This window comes from Mustela nivalis, assembly GCF_964662115.1.
Source record: "Mustela nivalis genome assembly, chromosome: 3".
NCBI classification, from domain to species: Eukaryota; Metazoa; Chordata; class Mammalia; order Carnivora; family Mustelidae; genus Mustela; species Mustela nivalis.
In genome coordinates this window covers 109,979,597-109,996,626 of record NC_139022.1, presented here as the reverse complement: position 1 = coordinate 109,996,626, position 17,030 = coordinate 109,979,597, and the positions used below count along the sequence as shown (strand labels likewise).

The following is a 17,030-nucleotide window of genomic DNA, read 5'->3' as shown; positions in this document are numbered from 1 at the left end:
GGAGGGTGACTGTCCTTTCCACCACAACAAACAAACAGCTTAGGACACTAATATCTTCAGGAATCTGAAGTGTCTTCAAGTGCCTTCAGGAATCTTCAAGTGCCAGGTCATGGGACATAGAGGGAACATCCCTTTCCTCTCAGGGCTATACTCCTGGTCTCTGATGCAGGACTTAGAATGAGAGCTGGTCAAAGTCCTTGGCACTGATACCAATGATGGCAAAGATAATGTCACTGTGCAAGGATGGTCTGTGCCTGACAGTGTGGCAGGCCTGGAGGGCTGTGCTGAAGGGGGATGGGGACAAGGGGGTTCATGTGTGTGACCCTCCTCTACCCAGCCCTGTGCCCAGTGCTGTCAGTGGTAGAAATCCTTACTCTGGGAATTCAGTCCCTCGGTCACAAGGACTGCTGCTATCCGGGTGCAGACACTTGGTAGCAGTCAGATGCTGACCCATCTGTTCTAAGTAGAGGTGACTTGTTCGTTCGCTCTAAGGACCAACATTTCCTGGAGAGTGGAGCCCTGAAGATGGGGAACAATCTGGGGAGACGAGAATGGAAAGGAGCAGTAATGTTGGAGCACCAGCTGAGGCCATGGGGGCATGGTACATCTAGGTGGGCACCCACTGAGTAACTCCTGGGGTCTGGTAGGGGAGGAGGGCTCCCAGAGCGAGGAGGAGGGCACAGAAACAAGCTCTTTCCTTTCTGGTGGTGGTGGGCAGCTCAAAGGTGCCTATAAGAAGTCTCATCAGCCCATGGTGGCGAGAGGTTTGGACTTCAAGGCACCTGTTTGTGGAAAGGATGGTAGCCTACCTGCGTCTGCTCCTACCGGCCCGAGTGCAGCCCTCATGAACCGGCCTACAGTGGCCTGGGGCCACACACAGCACTTCCACCTGCTTGGCTGATAAAGCCACTCAGGGCAAGGTCAGGCTCCCTGACGCAGCAACTTCATCTGGGAACCTGTCGGCCTTGGCCTGAGCTTACTGCCTGCAGAGCAGTGGGATCAAGGGAGGCCATTCCTGGAAGTGTAATGGTATTCCAAGTAGCAGGGTCACCTTTTTAGAGGCACAAAATCAAGGCAGTGGCCCGGGTCATACCAGTGACAGACACAACCTGTGTGATGCCAGGAAGAGATGGGAGAAGAGAGGAAATGATGGTGGGGACGGGATAACAGAGGGCCCAGGAGTACAGAAGATGGACGGGTTTCCCACACAGCCAGCCCTCACTGCTCATGGCCCACACTTCTGCCAGGCCCAGCAAGACACCCAAGATGAGAGGCATGTGTCCTTGTGTCTTTGCTTCTGTACCAGTGAATACTCCCTCCTCTTGGCCTGATATGGTGAGAAAAAGGAAGAAGACAGTCACAGGTGTCAGGGCCTTAGCCCAGAGCCTGGCTGTGGGTGACTGGAGTCTGTCATGGTGTGGTTCTCAGGAGCAGTCCCTGAATCAAGGACTTGAATGCCAGTAGTGTAATGGGAGACGATCCCAGGAAACACTGGGAGGAGAAGGGGAAACCAAACAAGGGAGCGGCAAGGGCTGGTGGAGATGACGGAAATGAGCAGGTTATTGCCACAGGCAACTGGGGCTTAAACTAGCCAGGCAGGCACTTGGAGGGATAGCTGGAGAGGAGGCCTCCGGGCGCCCCCCGCTGGTAGCTGGTAGCTGGGGCCACTGGTGGGTCCACTGGTGGCCACAGGCTGCTACCAGGGACAGGAATTCCCCAGCATTTCTGGTCTGCCCTAGCATGGGGGGAAAGGCAGAGAACACCAGTAGGTACCATCAGTGTGTAGAGACCCGTGAGAGCCAGGTGTCCAGGGCAGGACACTGTTGGCATCTGCCGGAGTGGCCAAGGACTGTTTAGTGAACACATGCAATTACAGAAAGGAAGGGTCACAGGTGCCCACAGAGAGCAGGGCAAGGGACGGACTGCTGAGCGGGAGGCCTGGAGCAAGGCTCTGTAACAGACAGGACTCCTAGACCCTGGAAAAGGTCCAGGGAAACTGACTCAGTTGTACCAAGACACAGAGATGACTGATGGGAACGTTAGGACCAGGGAGCCCAGATCTACAGACCCCGAGGGCACGATCTTGTTTCACATCCAGCCATAGGCAGGCTCCAGTATGGCCCTGCTGGTGGATACTGACCCACACACCAACAGCATGGTCAGTAAAGGTCTTTGTCTACCAGGTGAGGTCAGGTTCTCTCTCACATGAATTTCAGTCCAGGACAGCAGGTTCCAGGACTGGGGAATGTTCAGTGATAGAGCATCAGGTTCCTAAAGGGGTGTGGGCAGCCTGCCGGGGAACTGGTGAGCTGCTGGCATCGTACCCCTGACGGTGAGAAGCTGGGCTGACAGGGACAGGACGTGCTTCCATCTGTCGTGCAGGGCCCAGAGGAGTGTCATTCCCGATTTAAAATACCAACAAGTGTTCTAGCCATGCACATTAGAGGCAGGGCTATGCAACATTCTCCACGAAGAATAAGGAGGAATCTCCATGCCCCATACTCGTTTGAAGACCTGAGGAGCCAATGACCTGCCCAAAGCTAACAGGCTAAGGATGGTTACATATCCGTCGGACCTGAGGGGGGAACAAGAGCCTAGCTCTCTCTTCCTCTGGTTACAGGAAGAAGAAACAAGACGGCAAAACGACAGCCCCTTTCCACTCGCCATCATTTCTCTGCCTTGCTAATTATACTATTGTGAACTCTTGCCATTAAGTCATTGAAATGAAAGATACTAAATAAGTCTGTGCGTGTGTAGAGTCCGGTACTTGTTTATTGATCATCCTCTTCTGCAGCTTTTCTTGAGAGATGTGATGCTGATGTTTCTTATCTACTTCTATTTATCAAGATTAAGGGGGAAAAATCCTCATTGTTTTCAACCAGAGTCAATAAAAGCATGTTCAGCAAAACTAATACAATACAGCTTGGGTGCCATTCTTTGACTGATTTTTTTTTTTTTTTTAACTCTCATGCGATGGTCCATTATCTTGAACTCTAGTGCAAAGAAGTATAAAAACGAAACAGGCATCCGTTCCTTGACCCTCACAATCACAGGGCCTCAAAACTCATGCTGATGCTCTCCTGAGTCGGAGAGGCTCAGCTGCGCTTTCCATGTCACCAAGATGAAAACCACTGACCATCTGAATCTCATTATACCACCGGCTGTACACACTGGCATACTTTCTTGCTGTGTACAATGATGTTTCAGAAAATTTTTGAAGACCTTATTTATCAGAAAATTGTTCCTTCTAAACACACGTGTGGAAATATTCTTGCACCATACGGACCACCTTCGTTTCCACCCATCCCTCACCTCCTTTGCAGAAGGCCTTCAGCACAACACCTTGTGTTCATAAGGTAAGTGCGACTTTCTAATTAGAAATCAAACATGGGTGGTGGAATCTAAATGTGGAATTCAAATTCACATGAGGTCCAAATATATCCAGCTGTTCCTATCTGAGCTTTTTCCAGGTGCAAGAAAGTGATAAGGCGAGTCTGATTCTTCTAATGGGACTTAGAGAAGAAATGGCAACATTTAAGGATTCCCATCTGGGAAAGGAGAGGAAAAACCCAAATGTTCTAAACATTTACCCTTAGAATTCTTTCATTTTCTGGTGTTGAGGCAACTCTTCCATGGTTTGGGGAGGTCTTCCATCCCTTCTGCTTCTGTATCCTCTCCTTAAAATCATGTGGGTGGCTGACCCATCCTGCTGGAGAGGGGGAATGCTAGGCATCTTTAGGACACAGCTGCTTTTCAGCTCCTACCCTGGGTCTGCACCTGGGGTGGGGTGGCGCTGCACAGGGTCTTCTCCCTTAAGGAATCCAACCCTGTAAGGCCAGCTCCACTGGGAATTCAACCTGATGTTCTGAGGGGGGCCCTTAGCACTGAGAGGTCAATTTCTGTCTATAGGGGCCCTCCAGACCAATAGGAGGGCCCTAGACTCTGCCTCTTTCACTACATTCAATCCAGACTATACTGCGTATAGCAACCCCCTGACTCTGGGCCAGGTTCCCTCTGCCCCTAGCTTTTGCACATCCAATCCTCTCTGCTCAGAACACATTCCAACCCATGCCTCCTACTCCTTGGCCTTGGGCCCTCGCTGGCTTTCAGTTTAGACATCATGTCATCTGAGACATGGCTCCTACATCTTTGTTCTGGAATTAGGGGGTCCTGCTGCATGTGCCTACAGCATCCCTTCTCTCCCAGCCCCTGTGCTAAGCTGTGCCTGTTAGACCAGAGCCTGTGGAGGGGAACTGTGTCTGTGCAGGTGAGCTCCTCACAGTGTGGGTTAAATGACTCAACAACAGAAAGGAAGAAAGGGAAAGTAAAAACAGAGAGGATCAGATAGGCAGGTGACTACTTGTCCACAGCCCCTGCTATGGTCTGAATGTGTTCTCCCCAATTTAAATATGGGACCTGAAGCCCCAAGCTGATGGTTTGAGGAGCTGGGGCTTTGGGGAGGTGATGAGGATTAGTACCCCTATAAAAGAGGCCTGGGGGAGCTCTCTAGCCCCTTCGCCTGTGAGGACATGGTGAGAAGCTGTTAGTTTGCACCCTGGAAAAAGCTCTCAGCAGAACGCAGCTGTGTAGGCACGCTGACCTCAGGCTTCCAACCTCTAGAGCCTCCAAACACCTGTGGTTTCTAAGCCTCTAGCCTGTGGTATTCTGTTATAGCAGCCCAGACTCACCAAGACAGCCCTCCTGGGAGGGTTTGCCTGCCTGCCTGCTGAGCAAGGGTGGGCCAGCTACTTCTCCAGGGCCCACCACCAATGAAGGCCTGCAAAGGAGCACTGGTACCTGGTCCCACCTGGAGCCATACTGCAGCCAGCTCCCCCTCTTTGGTCTTTGGGGACCACACTGGTCCCCTGTCCCTATGCTTGCTCAGACTCAATTCATGCTATGCCCCCCCTGGGCAATTAGGAAAGGTCTCTGCCATGCCCTGCTCTCTCTTGCTAGTCCATCCTCTGTCCCCTGCTGCTGCCCTATGTTGGCCCTGGCCAGCCATCAGCCAGCTAGAGCTCCTAGGCCCTGGCTTCCCTCTATACAGCCTATGAGCTCTTGGGCCTAGGCAGGGATGAAGGAACTTCTGCAGGGCATGGGGTGGGTTGTCTCTATATGAGGTTTCAAGCAGCCCCTTACCTAATTCCACTGAGCCCATGGCCTCTTCCTCCCCAGCCTCTGTTTCCGGGACCCAGGGAGGAGGGCATGATGCCCGACTGCCTCCATCTCTGTCTAACCTCCACTGTCTGCCACTGTGACCACGGACCTTCGTGCACAGATGCAGAGGAGGAGGGGCAGCCCAGATCTGGGTCCAGAAAGTGAGCAAACAAAGGCTCGGCCCCAACCCTGAGCCCCTCTCAAACAGCCTAGACTGAAGGCGCAGCAATCCAGACCTGGCTCTCATCCCATTTGGTCCCCACATCCAAGTTAAAGAGCAAGACTGTTTCCTTCTGGCACAGGGAGCACCAGAGGGGAGGAGCAGCTGCCAGCAGTGAAGACTTGCTGGGGAGGGCCGTCCCGTAGGGATGACCACCTATGTGACATGCACGTGCCATTAGATCACTGCTATATAGTGCAGGTCCAGCCTCGTCCCTGTTACCTGCAGCTGGGCTGTCGCCTGTCCTGACACCCGGCATGGTCGTAGCCAGGCCCTTCTGTCCAGGGACTCCTGGGGATAAAATGCATAGGCCAGTCTCCACCCCCCCCCACCACTCTGCCCCAGGGAAATTTCTCAGACACCAGCTGGGGCCCCCAGATCCTTCCAAATGCAGACCAGAATGCGCTTCAGGTCAGGCTTTCTTCCCCTGGAGTATGCAGGCCATCCCAGGCCCCCGGCTGGCGTGGGTGCCTGCCAGAGCTGTGGAAAAAAATTGTATTTAAACAGAGGGAAACTTGAGGGGATTATTTAACTGAGCTTTGAATTTATGCTTGAGTTTTGAAGGGGGAAAAAAAGACAACCCTCTTTAAACAACTTCCATGAAAGGTTATAAAACACAAATAATTTACATGTGGGAGCAGATGGCAGGCTGGGTGCTGTTCTAGGCAAACCATGTGTCCCCTGGCAGTTCTCTTTAATGGATACTACAAGTTTATAAACTCAAGGGCTAGCAATTTTCCCGAGTGATTGATTGTAAGGCATAAAAATGCTAACAGTCATGACCTTCATTTCTCCCGAGGAGACTCTCCTCCTACCCACCCCAATTCCAGGGGCCCCCAGAGCAACCTGAGTCCTATCAGGGCCCCCAGACTCTCATCCACAGGCCACCTGCAGCAGACTCTGCAGCCTCTCCTGTTCCAGAATCTACTGGCATTTGTGTGTCCCAGCCCCAGACCTACATCCCTCTCGTCCTAAGTTTGTTCCTTTCTTCTAAAGGATTCCTATTCCTGCCCTGCTTCCCCATATCAGGAGGGTCTGACCCTGAAACTCCACGTGGGGCCTCCTCTCTCCTATGGCCCTCTGCAGGTGGCAGTCCTGGAGGTGGTCGTGTCCCAGGCAGCCTTCTTGCTGCCCAGCCCACCCATGGTTCTCACTATGGAGTCCTCCCTCTAGGGGCCAGGCCTGGCCCTGGTCCTCACTAACTTTGTGGCCCAGCACATTTTCTCTCCTTCCTGTCCCTAGGTCCTCACGAGCACAAACCACCAGGGGTTTGGCTCTGGAGCAGCAGACGAGGATCCAGAGGCAGGAGATGGAAAGCTGAGGTCTAGAGCCTTGGGACTGGCGTGATCAAGGGGCTCACAGAAAGGTGAGAGCAAAGAGGGTTCCTATGACAAAAGTGCCATTTCTTTTTAATGTTTTATGACCCAAATGAGACTGTTCTTTCTGGGCTCTGCTGCCCGTGCTGTGGGGTCACAGCGGGCCCTGTGGGCACCAGCAGAGCAGGGCCGGGGCAGACCTTGCAGGAAGAGTGGTGATGGCCAAGATATGAGAGGACGTGCATGCTAGGCATGCATGTGACAAGCCTTATCTTTGAGGTCAGTGTCATTAGTGGTCCATGTGATGGCTAGGGAAGGCGAGGTGCAAAGTGAGGGAAGGACTTGTGGAGGCTATACAGGGCCACCCTGTACCCAAGGAGGGGGCTCCCAGCCACTGGGCTACTCTGCCTTTTCTCACGGTAGACCTTCTCTCGATGCATCACAGTGGTGTATACTGCATCTCCCAGAAATTTCCAAACCTGATGCTCCAGAACAGCATCCTGGCTAGCACAGGGGCAAGGCCAATGCGCTCGGCAAGATCCAGGCTCAGATTCCTGGAGTTCAGAAAACACAGCTCACAGAAACACACCAGGAATCACAAGGAGCACAGGACTATGACTTTTATTTTTTAAAAAAATTTAAAAAAGATTTTATTTATTTACTTGAGAGAGAGAGCACAGAGGGAGAGGCAGAAGTAGACCCCCACCGAGCAAAAAGCCTGAATCCCACGACTCTGGGATCATGACCTGAGCCGAAGGCAGACGCTTAACCGAGGGAGCCATCCAGGTGCCTCAGGACTATCAATTTGAAAATACCACTTCAGTGTGAGCTACCTAATCCTGCTATTCTGGTAAAAACTTCCTAATTTTTCAACAAAACTCTTTTTTTTTTCTTTCTTTCTAGGAACAGATGGCAAGATTTTTATCTCAAATTGCTTCAATAAGGAAATTGTTTCCACCCCTTGTTGGCGTGTGCAAGCACAATACGTGTCCTACATTAGCACAGAAGTAGCTGTGTGTGGTTTGTGCTCACTCCTGAGATGTCGAGGAGACACTTGCACGGTCGGGGAGCAGTGGGAAGAGCAGCCTGCACAGATCTGCCCCTGCCCAAGCCGTATGCCTGTCTCTGCCCTGCGCCCCTCTCCCCGCTTCCTGAGGCCGCCCCGCTGGATGGTTTCTGGTGACAGTGCTGGGGCTGTGGTTCATGCCTTTTCTCTGCACTCTCCATTGCCTGCAGGCCCAGCGACCTTCTGCGGTGATCTGGGAGGGCATGTGGGCCCAGCACCCGCCCCATCTGGTGTGGCTGCGGAGTGCAGGTGTATAGATGGCCGTGGGCAGCTGGCCCCTCAGGTGTTATGCGGATCCCCATAGGGCTTGTGCTCAGCACAAGCACAAGCACAGGGCTTGGCCTCACAGCACACAGGGTACATGCCAGGTCCTCCCTGCTCCGGGGGGACACACACAAGAGAAGGGCCGCTTCTGCATCAAATCTCCCATGACCGTGAACACCCCTGCTTCCGCAGCAGACACTGAGACTGAGAGGGACTGTAGACAACTCCCAAGGTTTCCCCACTGGGTGGTCCGACCTCCTTTGAGGACTTGGGGTCCTGGGGTGGGGGGCGGCTCTGGATGCCATCTCTCCGGAACAAACTCCTCAAGAGTCTGACACAGCCTACCATCCACTAAAGCTGGTAAGATGGGGATTTACATTCAGGTTCTCACAGAGAACTCTTTTTAAACCATGGCTGCCACCACTGTTTCCGGTAATTGACGGACTAATTCACACCCAGATGTTGAATGGCTGATCAGGCTCATCTATACTGGGGAGGCAGTTCTGACAATGGTTTAATGGGTTTTCCCTTCCAGATAGCATTTACGGGTTAGTGGTGGCCTCCAGGCATAGAGACAAGTCTTGAGAAGGGAAGGGGGGCATCTGCGGTCCTCCGATTGTCCAGGCGCATGTACCCAAGGCTTCACTTCTTCCGAGCCCATGGCAGTCCTGCAGGGCAAGGCGGCTGTGCCTTTGCTCTCCCCTGCTTCAGCGCTTCACTGGAGACCAGCCCCGCCAGCTGGACGGTCAGCACTTACCGGGCCCCTAACAGCCTCGGCAGAGTGAGGCTTTGCTCGGGGCATCCCCACAGCTGGCAGAGCCTTATGCAATCAGGCACTCTGCGAAGCCTTCTGAGTCAGAAGAAGGCAGCAAAGCCGTGCGAACACACTGCCATATAGCCTAGGCCACGTGGCCTTCTTTACAGTAATGAGTTGTAGGCTTTGTCCTTAGGCGGGTTTTAGGGCTCATTTAGGATTGTGGGGTCAGAAGATGGGAGCTTGGAGTTTCGTAACCCCATCAAGTAACCAAGAGTGAGCAAACGTGGGAAACAGTTTGGAAAGGATGAGGTCAGGAGAGACCCTTCCACAAACACCCACCCCAGGGTGGCATCTGGGGTGAGGGGCACACCCCCCGACCCCCATGTCAAGGTCCACATGAATCATCCCCACGTTGCTTTCTGAGCTGGTTGATTTACCCACTGGCTACACTCTTTTCATCCCCTCATGTCACTCATTTCGTCCCCTCCCGGCAAAGTCACTGTGCAATTCACTTTGCCAGCATGTCTTATAAGTCTTGGCAAATAGATGCAAATCAAGGAAAAGAAAATGGAGGGTAAATTGGATTTCAACACCAGTGAAGGGAGCCATAGCGATCAACCCATGGGCCCTCTACTCTTAGGGTTCTACTCTGCCTTTCCTGGGGACACAATGTAGTCAGGTGTCCAGCTTCAGTTACCATCCAGGCTCCCGTGGCTGGGTGTAGGTCATGGGAAGGTTTTACTCAGTTTGATGGCTGCCATGCCAGTGGCTTTGGAACCCCCACCTACCAGTGCCCTTTGAAAGAAGAGCTCTTTCTGCTTAAAGCCTTGCTCAATTTTGTCACTGAATGCAAACAACAGCCTTTCCTCTGTTTCTTCACCCTGGGGAAAAAATCCAGGATGCAAAACCACAACCACCAAGCCACTCTCTATCAGGGGAAGCTCTTCCAAGTAGGCCAGCTACAGGATCCATGGTCTTCATGGTACACAATCTGGATCCCCCCAAGAGGCAGCAGCAGAGGCGGTCACCTGAGGGCGACTATACTGAGCCCATGGGACGGGGCCGTAAGAGCCGGGGGCTCTGCCGGGATGGTGCCATCATAGTATGGGGAGCTCTGGGCTTCACCTCTGCCGCCCCCTCTTCCCCAGGTGCACACTCCTGAGCAGAGGCCCCTCAGCATGCTCACAGCTCAGGGATCCCAGGGAGCCCCAGGAACCATCACCAGTCTTGTCAGTCTTTCATAATTCAAGAGAATCAGGGTTAAAAAAAGTGCACAAGCAACGGACATCATTTATATGCTGCAAGTGGACAAGCTGGCAGCCTCTTGCATCATAAAGTTTAAATAACGGTGGTTTAACACCAGATGTAAGTGCAGCTGTCCTGAGTGGGATGCCATTAGCTCCATTAAGATGGGAGATAGTGCTTCTCCGAGTTCAGCATCCCCAGGAAAACATCACACCTGTCATCTCAGTGCCTCAAGTAGCTGACTTGATGAAGGAGCATACCAGCACCTTTTCAGATCACATCCATCACGGGGCTGGGACATTCACAGAGGAGGGCAGAAGGGGCTGCAGACCAACCAAAAGAGGGGTCCACCGTGCCTGCCCTGAGTACATGCTGGACAAGACCTTGGCTCCAGGTACTCCTAGGTGGCCTGGCTCTTCATGCCCCAGGGAAGGCATGGGATGAGTGGAAGGAAAAAGTGGCAGAACAGGGGAGGAAGGGAGAGATAGGCAAGAAAGTGGGGGGGGGGGGCAGGAAGAAGAATGTTGGGAGGAGGAGGTAAGGGAGGGAGGGGACCTTGGAAGGCAAGAGAGAGTGCATGAAAAAGGAAGTCCTTCCCCAGCTTTGCCAAGTCCCTGGAGGGCAGAGTGAACTGATCTGGGCAGGTAAGGAATGTGATAAGGTCTACCTGCACTGGTTAATGGCCCATGGTTCCATTCCCATCAAGAAATATTTTCAGGGGCTACTGGATACAAAGGGCAAGCGTGAGAATGTCAACAGCAGCACAAGATCACCAGGGCTGAAACACAGCCACAAACATTCCCGTGGAGAGAGCCGACAGCCTCCCCACCACCCCTCTGACCTGAAAGCATGGTGCTGGCCACAGGGAAGTCTTGTTTTACTGGCAACAAAAAGACCCAGGAGTGAAGAGAGTTCTCCAAGGCCTCTGGGGTAATTCAGAAGGAAGATGAACTGTCAGAGTCAGGCAGAACATTTTTCTGGCAATGAAATTACTGTGACTCTTTATCAAGCAAAGAGAACACTGGGATCACTAAGAGCTACCAACACCAAGGTGGCCAGAGCCCAAGAGATGAAAACGCATCTGTCGTGCTGTCTGCCTGCTGCCTAACTTTCCCTGTGTCAGGGGGAGGTGCAGGTGCACATGTGAGAATGCCCACACTTCTTCCTCCAGGAGCCTGCACCTGGCTGGGGAGTGAAGCCAGCTGAGTGCCTGTGGCTGCTGTGGGCTCCAGGGCCAGGCTGCAGGAGCACAGAGGATGGAGCCCCCGGACTTTGAGGAGGAGTGACTGGTGACCATGGAAGTCAAAGGAGGCACTTGTTGCAGGTGCCAGACCCTTCTCCTATCTGCCCTCCTGGGATCCTGGCATATAACCGGGATCTTTGCCCCCACATAGCTGGCGAGCAGGCAGAGCCCTGGGACCATGAGCCAGGATCAGGACCTGGGCTCCAGGAGCCACAGGAGCTGTGAGGCCATCGCCTCTGCACACCAAGGCTGCAGAGAGCCAGAGATGATGGTAATCCATGGGAGGGTGGCTTGGCCTGGAGCCTCCTCGACATGCACCTGCAGGCGCGCTGCCGAGTGCCACTCCCACCTGGACGATTGCCTGGGAAGCAGCTTGTCCAAGAAGATCCAGACTGCTCTTGTGGTATCATCCTTTGCTCCCATCTCTCAAGTACCAAACTAAAGAATTGAATTTTTAAAAGACAGCAAATGTATTTGCATCGCACTGAGCAATGAGAGGAAAACAACACAGGAGTACTTAGCGGGATCCACAGCTGGGGAAATTTTCCTGAGCTAAGAGATTTATGGGCAGGCAATGTCTATAGAGGTTTCTCATTTAAGTGGAAATCCCTCCTAAGACACTAAATGACAATGGCTAACACACCCAGAGTTCACTAGTGCCGGGCACTGTTCCAAGAGACTTGTGCGTATTAACTCACGTAATCCTTGCAGCTACCTTATGAGGTATGTACCCTTATTAGATGTGTTTTACACATGAGGGAATAGAGGCACAGAGAGGTTAAGCAATTAGCCCAAGGTCGTGTAGACTGAAAGCAGCAGAGCCGGGATTTGAACCCAGGCAGCCTGATTCCAGAATCCATCAACTTAACTGAGTGTGTCCTGAATGGTAAATAGCCTAGAGAAAGCGTTACATTAACTTTCATAAGAACTGCTCACAATTCTAGGGACCTTTGCAGCTGGTTTGAGGAGGGATTTATCTACTTTGTTTTAATAGACCTTGACATAATTAGTTTTGGGAGTCCATCCCAGAAAGAATTCCAAAAGGGACTTTTCCAAGAGGGAAGGAAGAAAATGTTTCGGCACTCTGAGCCCTCTGAATCCTTCTGCCACAGAGGGAAGGGATGAATCGTCTTTCGTTGGAACTGATGGACAGTTCCAGGCAACTGGGTGGAGAGTGGGGAGGGTAGGTAATAGTGGTTCTCACACACCAGACGCTCTGCTGTCCTAGGACCTCCTCTAAAGACCACAGATGTGGCAGTGGCAACATCCTTCTTCACTGTGGGCTAACTCCACACCAAGTTCCACTCATTGTCCTAGCCTCCCAGCAAACCCACGGTGCAGCCAAGGCACAGAGAGACCGTGATGTGCCTTGTCAGCTTGGAAGCACAGCAGTGCCAGGGACAGTAACTGAAGCACAGATGTGCTCAAACATGAATGAATGAACTGATGAATGAGAACGGATCTAGGTCCAGGCCAAGGCGTCAGCTCAGTGTGTTACCCTGTGTCCCCCATGTTCCTCTCCTTCCATGTCCACTGACAGCACAGGCTGTGAGAAGGCAGAGGAGGACATGTGACTCTTTCTCTCCCTTGCAGGACCCTACCCATGGGAGGGAGGGGCTGGAGTGGGATGAGACCAGTCAGTGCCACCTTGTCCTGAAGTGTTTGGTCTCCCACCATCACTCGCCATCCCTGTGGCCTCTGTATGACAATATTGTGAGTATACACGGACTGTTCCATAGCTTTCCAAGTTTTTGTGCGGAGACCAGATGGAGCCTTGAATGCCCTCCTAGGCGCTGGGACCTACCCCAAGGTGCAGCACCCTGTGAGAAGCCTCACAGAGAAGACCAAACTCCCACCCTTCTTGGCTGTCTCAAGACAAGCCTCCTAGGCCCAGACCTGACAGCGGTGGATGCCTGCCTGACCTATGTCAGCCTCGGGGGCTGGCCCTGGCTCTTGCCCAGCCCATGCCACCAAGTTGAGGAAGGGGCGGGAGAGAAGCCCAGCACACCCCCAGGGAGCACCCCTAGTGGGGCCAGCATGTGGAGCACATTGTGAGTGCCCAGCAGGGACTGGCAGCTATGTCCTGGGTAATGAGGACAAGCTACTGGGATGAGGTGCTGCTGACTTGGGGGCACTGTGGCTGCTGGCCGGCTGCAGAGAGGGTGCCCACAGCCCCGAGAGCCATTGCAGCATTTCCATCTGAAGTGGAAATGCCAAAGCTGGGTCAGCACGAAGTGCACCAGCAGCACAGTGGCTGTCAGAGGAGAAGCACGAACCATTCTCAATAATAGAAATATCACATTTCTTCTCCAATCAGCGAGTTTTAATTTATTTATCTAGCCGAGTCATGATGGATATACTCTGCCCAAATATATTACATGGGGAATAATGCAATCTCTTATCCAGAAAACCACCATATTACAGATACTATCAAGCTACTTTCTCGCAAGTGTTTGGTACCCTAGCAACCAAAAGAGAGAGAGAGAGAAAAAAAAAAAAACCAACACCAACAACAACAAAGACATAAAAATTACACTGCAACTGCACCACTTTGTTGAAATTAGTTTTGCAATAAAGCATATATTGTAAAAAGAAAGATATAATGATATATCAGTTTGGCAAAAATCTGATTACAAAGCAAAAACGCATACATCTAAGTAAACTTGCAGAGCTTTTAAAAATGGAACTTGGCAAGGCAGTCCTGGGCATGCTCTATCGGAAAGGGTGCTGGATTTTCTTTTTCCTCCTTAATGGTAAGTGTGCGCTGAGCAAGAAGCCCTTCCCCCACACGCAGCTCAGCGAGGCCAGCCTCAGTGCTGAACCACAGCCTGCAGCCATCAGCCCTGGGGTTCAGAAGAAGCTCATATGGACGGCAGATGCCTGCCTGGACAAACAGACCATTTGTCAAGCAAGTAAAATCTCTCTGCCCCCAAAGCTGGACTGTATGTCTCTCACTGTGGAATGACACAGAGAGGCCCCAGCAAGACGGCTGCCACGTTGTGCTCTGAGCAGCTCTTTGCACCTCGGCCCTGGGATTGATGGTTAGGAAGCCCACATGGCAGCGGCCCGGCTCCAGCTGGGGCACCAAGGCTGTGCTCAGTGAGGACCCCTCAGCCCCTGGCTTGAGCCCGCATAGGCCGAGACCCTGAGACACACTGTCCCATGCACTGTCCTATCATTGGACTCTCCTCATGGCCTTTTGTTCTGTAATATTCTCTGGGGCCAGTTTTTTCCACCAGCTGGAATACCTTGGGGGCAAATCTGACTGTTAGGTGACTTGGCATCCTGGCCCCGGGCACAGTGCTTGGCATACAACAGCCCTCCCTCACCATGAGTTGGTTAGCTGAACCAGTGGTAGGCTCCAACCCAGGGGGGTGGGGGGGCGGTGGACGGAAAGGTACGGAGATGATCAAGGCACAAGCCCCGCCTTGAGCTTTGAGCAGCTTCCAGCATGGTTGGGGGGAGGGGAGAGAGAAAGGTGCCCAGGGAATCTTCAGCAACCCCCATGTCTGGCCTCCCCTCTGTTAATTCCTTGACCTTCACAGGCTCCTCACCTTGGGCCTTCCTCATTTTCCCGCTACAGGAAAGAGAATAAACTCATCATATTAAAATGGCAGACATACTATGGACTCTGAAAAACAATCTGAGGGGTTTGAAGGGGCAGGGGGTGGGAGGTTGGAGGAACCAGGTGGTAGGTATTAGAGAGGGCACGGATTGCATGGAGCACTGGGTGTGGTGCAAAAATAATGAATACTGTTATGCTGAAAATAAATTAAAAAAAATAAATAAAATAAATTTTTAAAAATTAAAAAAAAATTTTTTAAAAATTTAAAATAAATTAAAAAAAAATTTTAAAAAGGGCTGTTGTATGCCAAGCAATGTGCCCGGGGCCAGGACGCCAAGTCACCTAACAGTTGGATTTGTCCCCAAGGTATTCCAGCTGGTGGAAGAAACTAGCCCCAGAGAATATTACAGAACAAAAGGCCAAGACATACTATCTTGAGAGGTATTTTTGTTTCCCAAGAAAATATGAGGCAGGAAATGCTTAACCCAGAAGAATAAATGGGATGAGGTCAGAGGTGGTGAGCTGTGGTTGAAGGTGATACACTGTGGCACCCATTGCTAACAGGGCAGAAGATGAAAGAAATCTGTTTTTAAAACATGTATGTACATGTATCTTACTGATTATATTTCTTAACCTATATTGATTGCCTTTCCAAATAAGTGTGGCCTTTCAGAAAGGGTCAGGCATGCAGACTTCACCAGCAGAGGCTGAGGGCGGAGGGTCTGTGAAGGAGGCCTGTAAGATGGAACAGTCTACAGGGGAGATGGGAGGTTCATCTAAGGGGAAGCTTTATGTCAGGGAAAAACCACGCTTGAGGCTTCCACAGCAGGTGGTATTCAAGGTCTTGGGGAAGAAGTGAACAGGCAAAGGCTGAACATGGTGATGAGGAACGAGGAAACAGACTCCTGACCTGGGGCCTGTGGAGCCCAGGGGCAGGGGACAAGGGCTCCTTGGCAGGGAGGTCCCACTCAGCGAAAAGCTGAGCCTAGTCCCACTCCCTGAGCAGGGAGGGAGTTTGGGTCACCCTCAAAAGGCCACGTGTGTACTGCCATCCCCTGCTCAGGCCTGATAATACTCAGCAGTCATTAACACTTGGGGTCAGGACACCAGAGTAGGAAGCTTTCCTTTTTATTTCCCTGGAAAGGCCTGTCAACGCTCAAGGAACATCACCCAAAGTTCGCTTTAAAAAAATAAACAAAGACACCCCCAACACAACAAGCCATGTAAGCCTGAGATCTGCCTCCCAGTAGCTTCGGCCAGCATGGAAACAAGGCCCCACAGTGTCCAACCAGAGACACGAGAGGCTCTAAGTTGAGATGCCCCTGGGGCACCCACCCGCACTAGTCTGCTCATGGGGGTGGGAGAGTGCCCCATCCCCTAGATGACCACACTCTTGCCACCTCTGGCCCTTGGCCACCCTGGTGACCTCCTGTTCTCGCCCTTCAGATCTCTGTGCATTGCACGAACTTGCTGACAGGTCTCATGAAATATGACTGGGGAGATTCCATTCCACAGACCCTTAGCAAGGCTCCAGCTAAATGCACTGGGTGAAATTTACAACCTACAATTTTCTGTAACACCTCCCCAAGGTGGGGAGGTAAAGATGGAACAAAAAGAGAGAGAGAGAAAAAAAAGGAAGGAAGAAAGAAAAAACAGAGCTAAGAGAAGGAAATATAATTTCAAGCTCATTCATGATTTATCTCTTCCCTCCCTGTGGCTGCAGGGGATTCTGACTCTGCTGCAAGATGGTCTAGCTGTACCCAGGACAGTATGCTAGCTTGCCACAGAGCTGCAAACAGCAAACAGCAAACAGCATGGGCAACTTTAACCCTTCCATTTTTGGTTGCTTCCAGCCCTCACATGGCTGTGACCTGGCCTGGCATTTGGTGGACCCCAGCAACAGGGCTGGATACCATAGGCTCCCTGGGGCACGCAGATGGGTGCACCTGGTTCACAGAGATAATCACCTCATTCTCCACACAAACACAATTCTCTGGAGCAAAATGGAACAGAAAACATTTGAAATCTGTGTCCTTTCCACTTCTGTTGGGTCTCTCCTTTTTCCAATGCCGTCCCTTTGAAATGCCGTAGAGCCCTGAAGACAGATGAGCAGCAGAGAGAGGGAGCCTTTCAGGAATGTCGGTTTCCACGTCAGCAAGCCCAGGGCTGCAGGGCCAAGCAGGCGCTCCACGGCTGC

At 52.0% G+C, this 17,030-nt stretch overlaps 1 protein-coding gene across 1 annotated transcript in view; it reads right to left on the bottom strand.

Annotated features, from left to right (window-relative positions):
* Positions 1 to 17,030, bottom strand: part of FSTL4 (follistatin like 4) — a 404,300-nt gene that overhangs the window by 246,916 nt on the left and 140,354 nt on the right. The window lies entirely within an intron of this gene.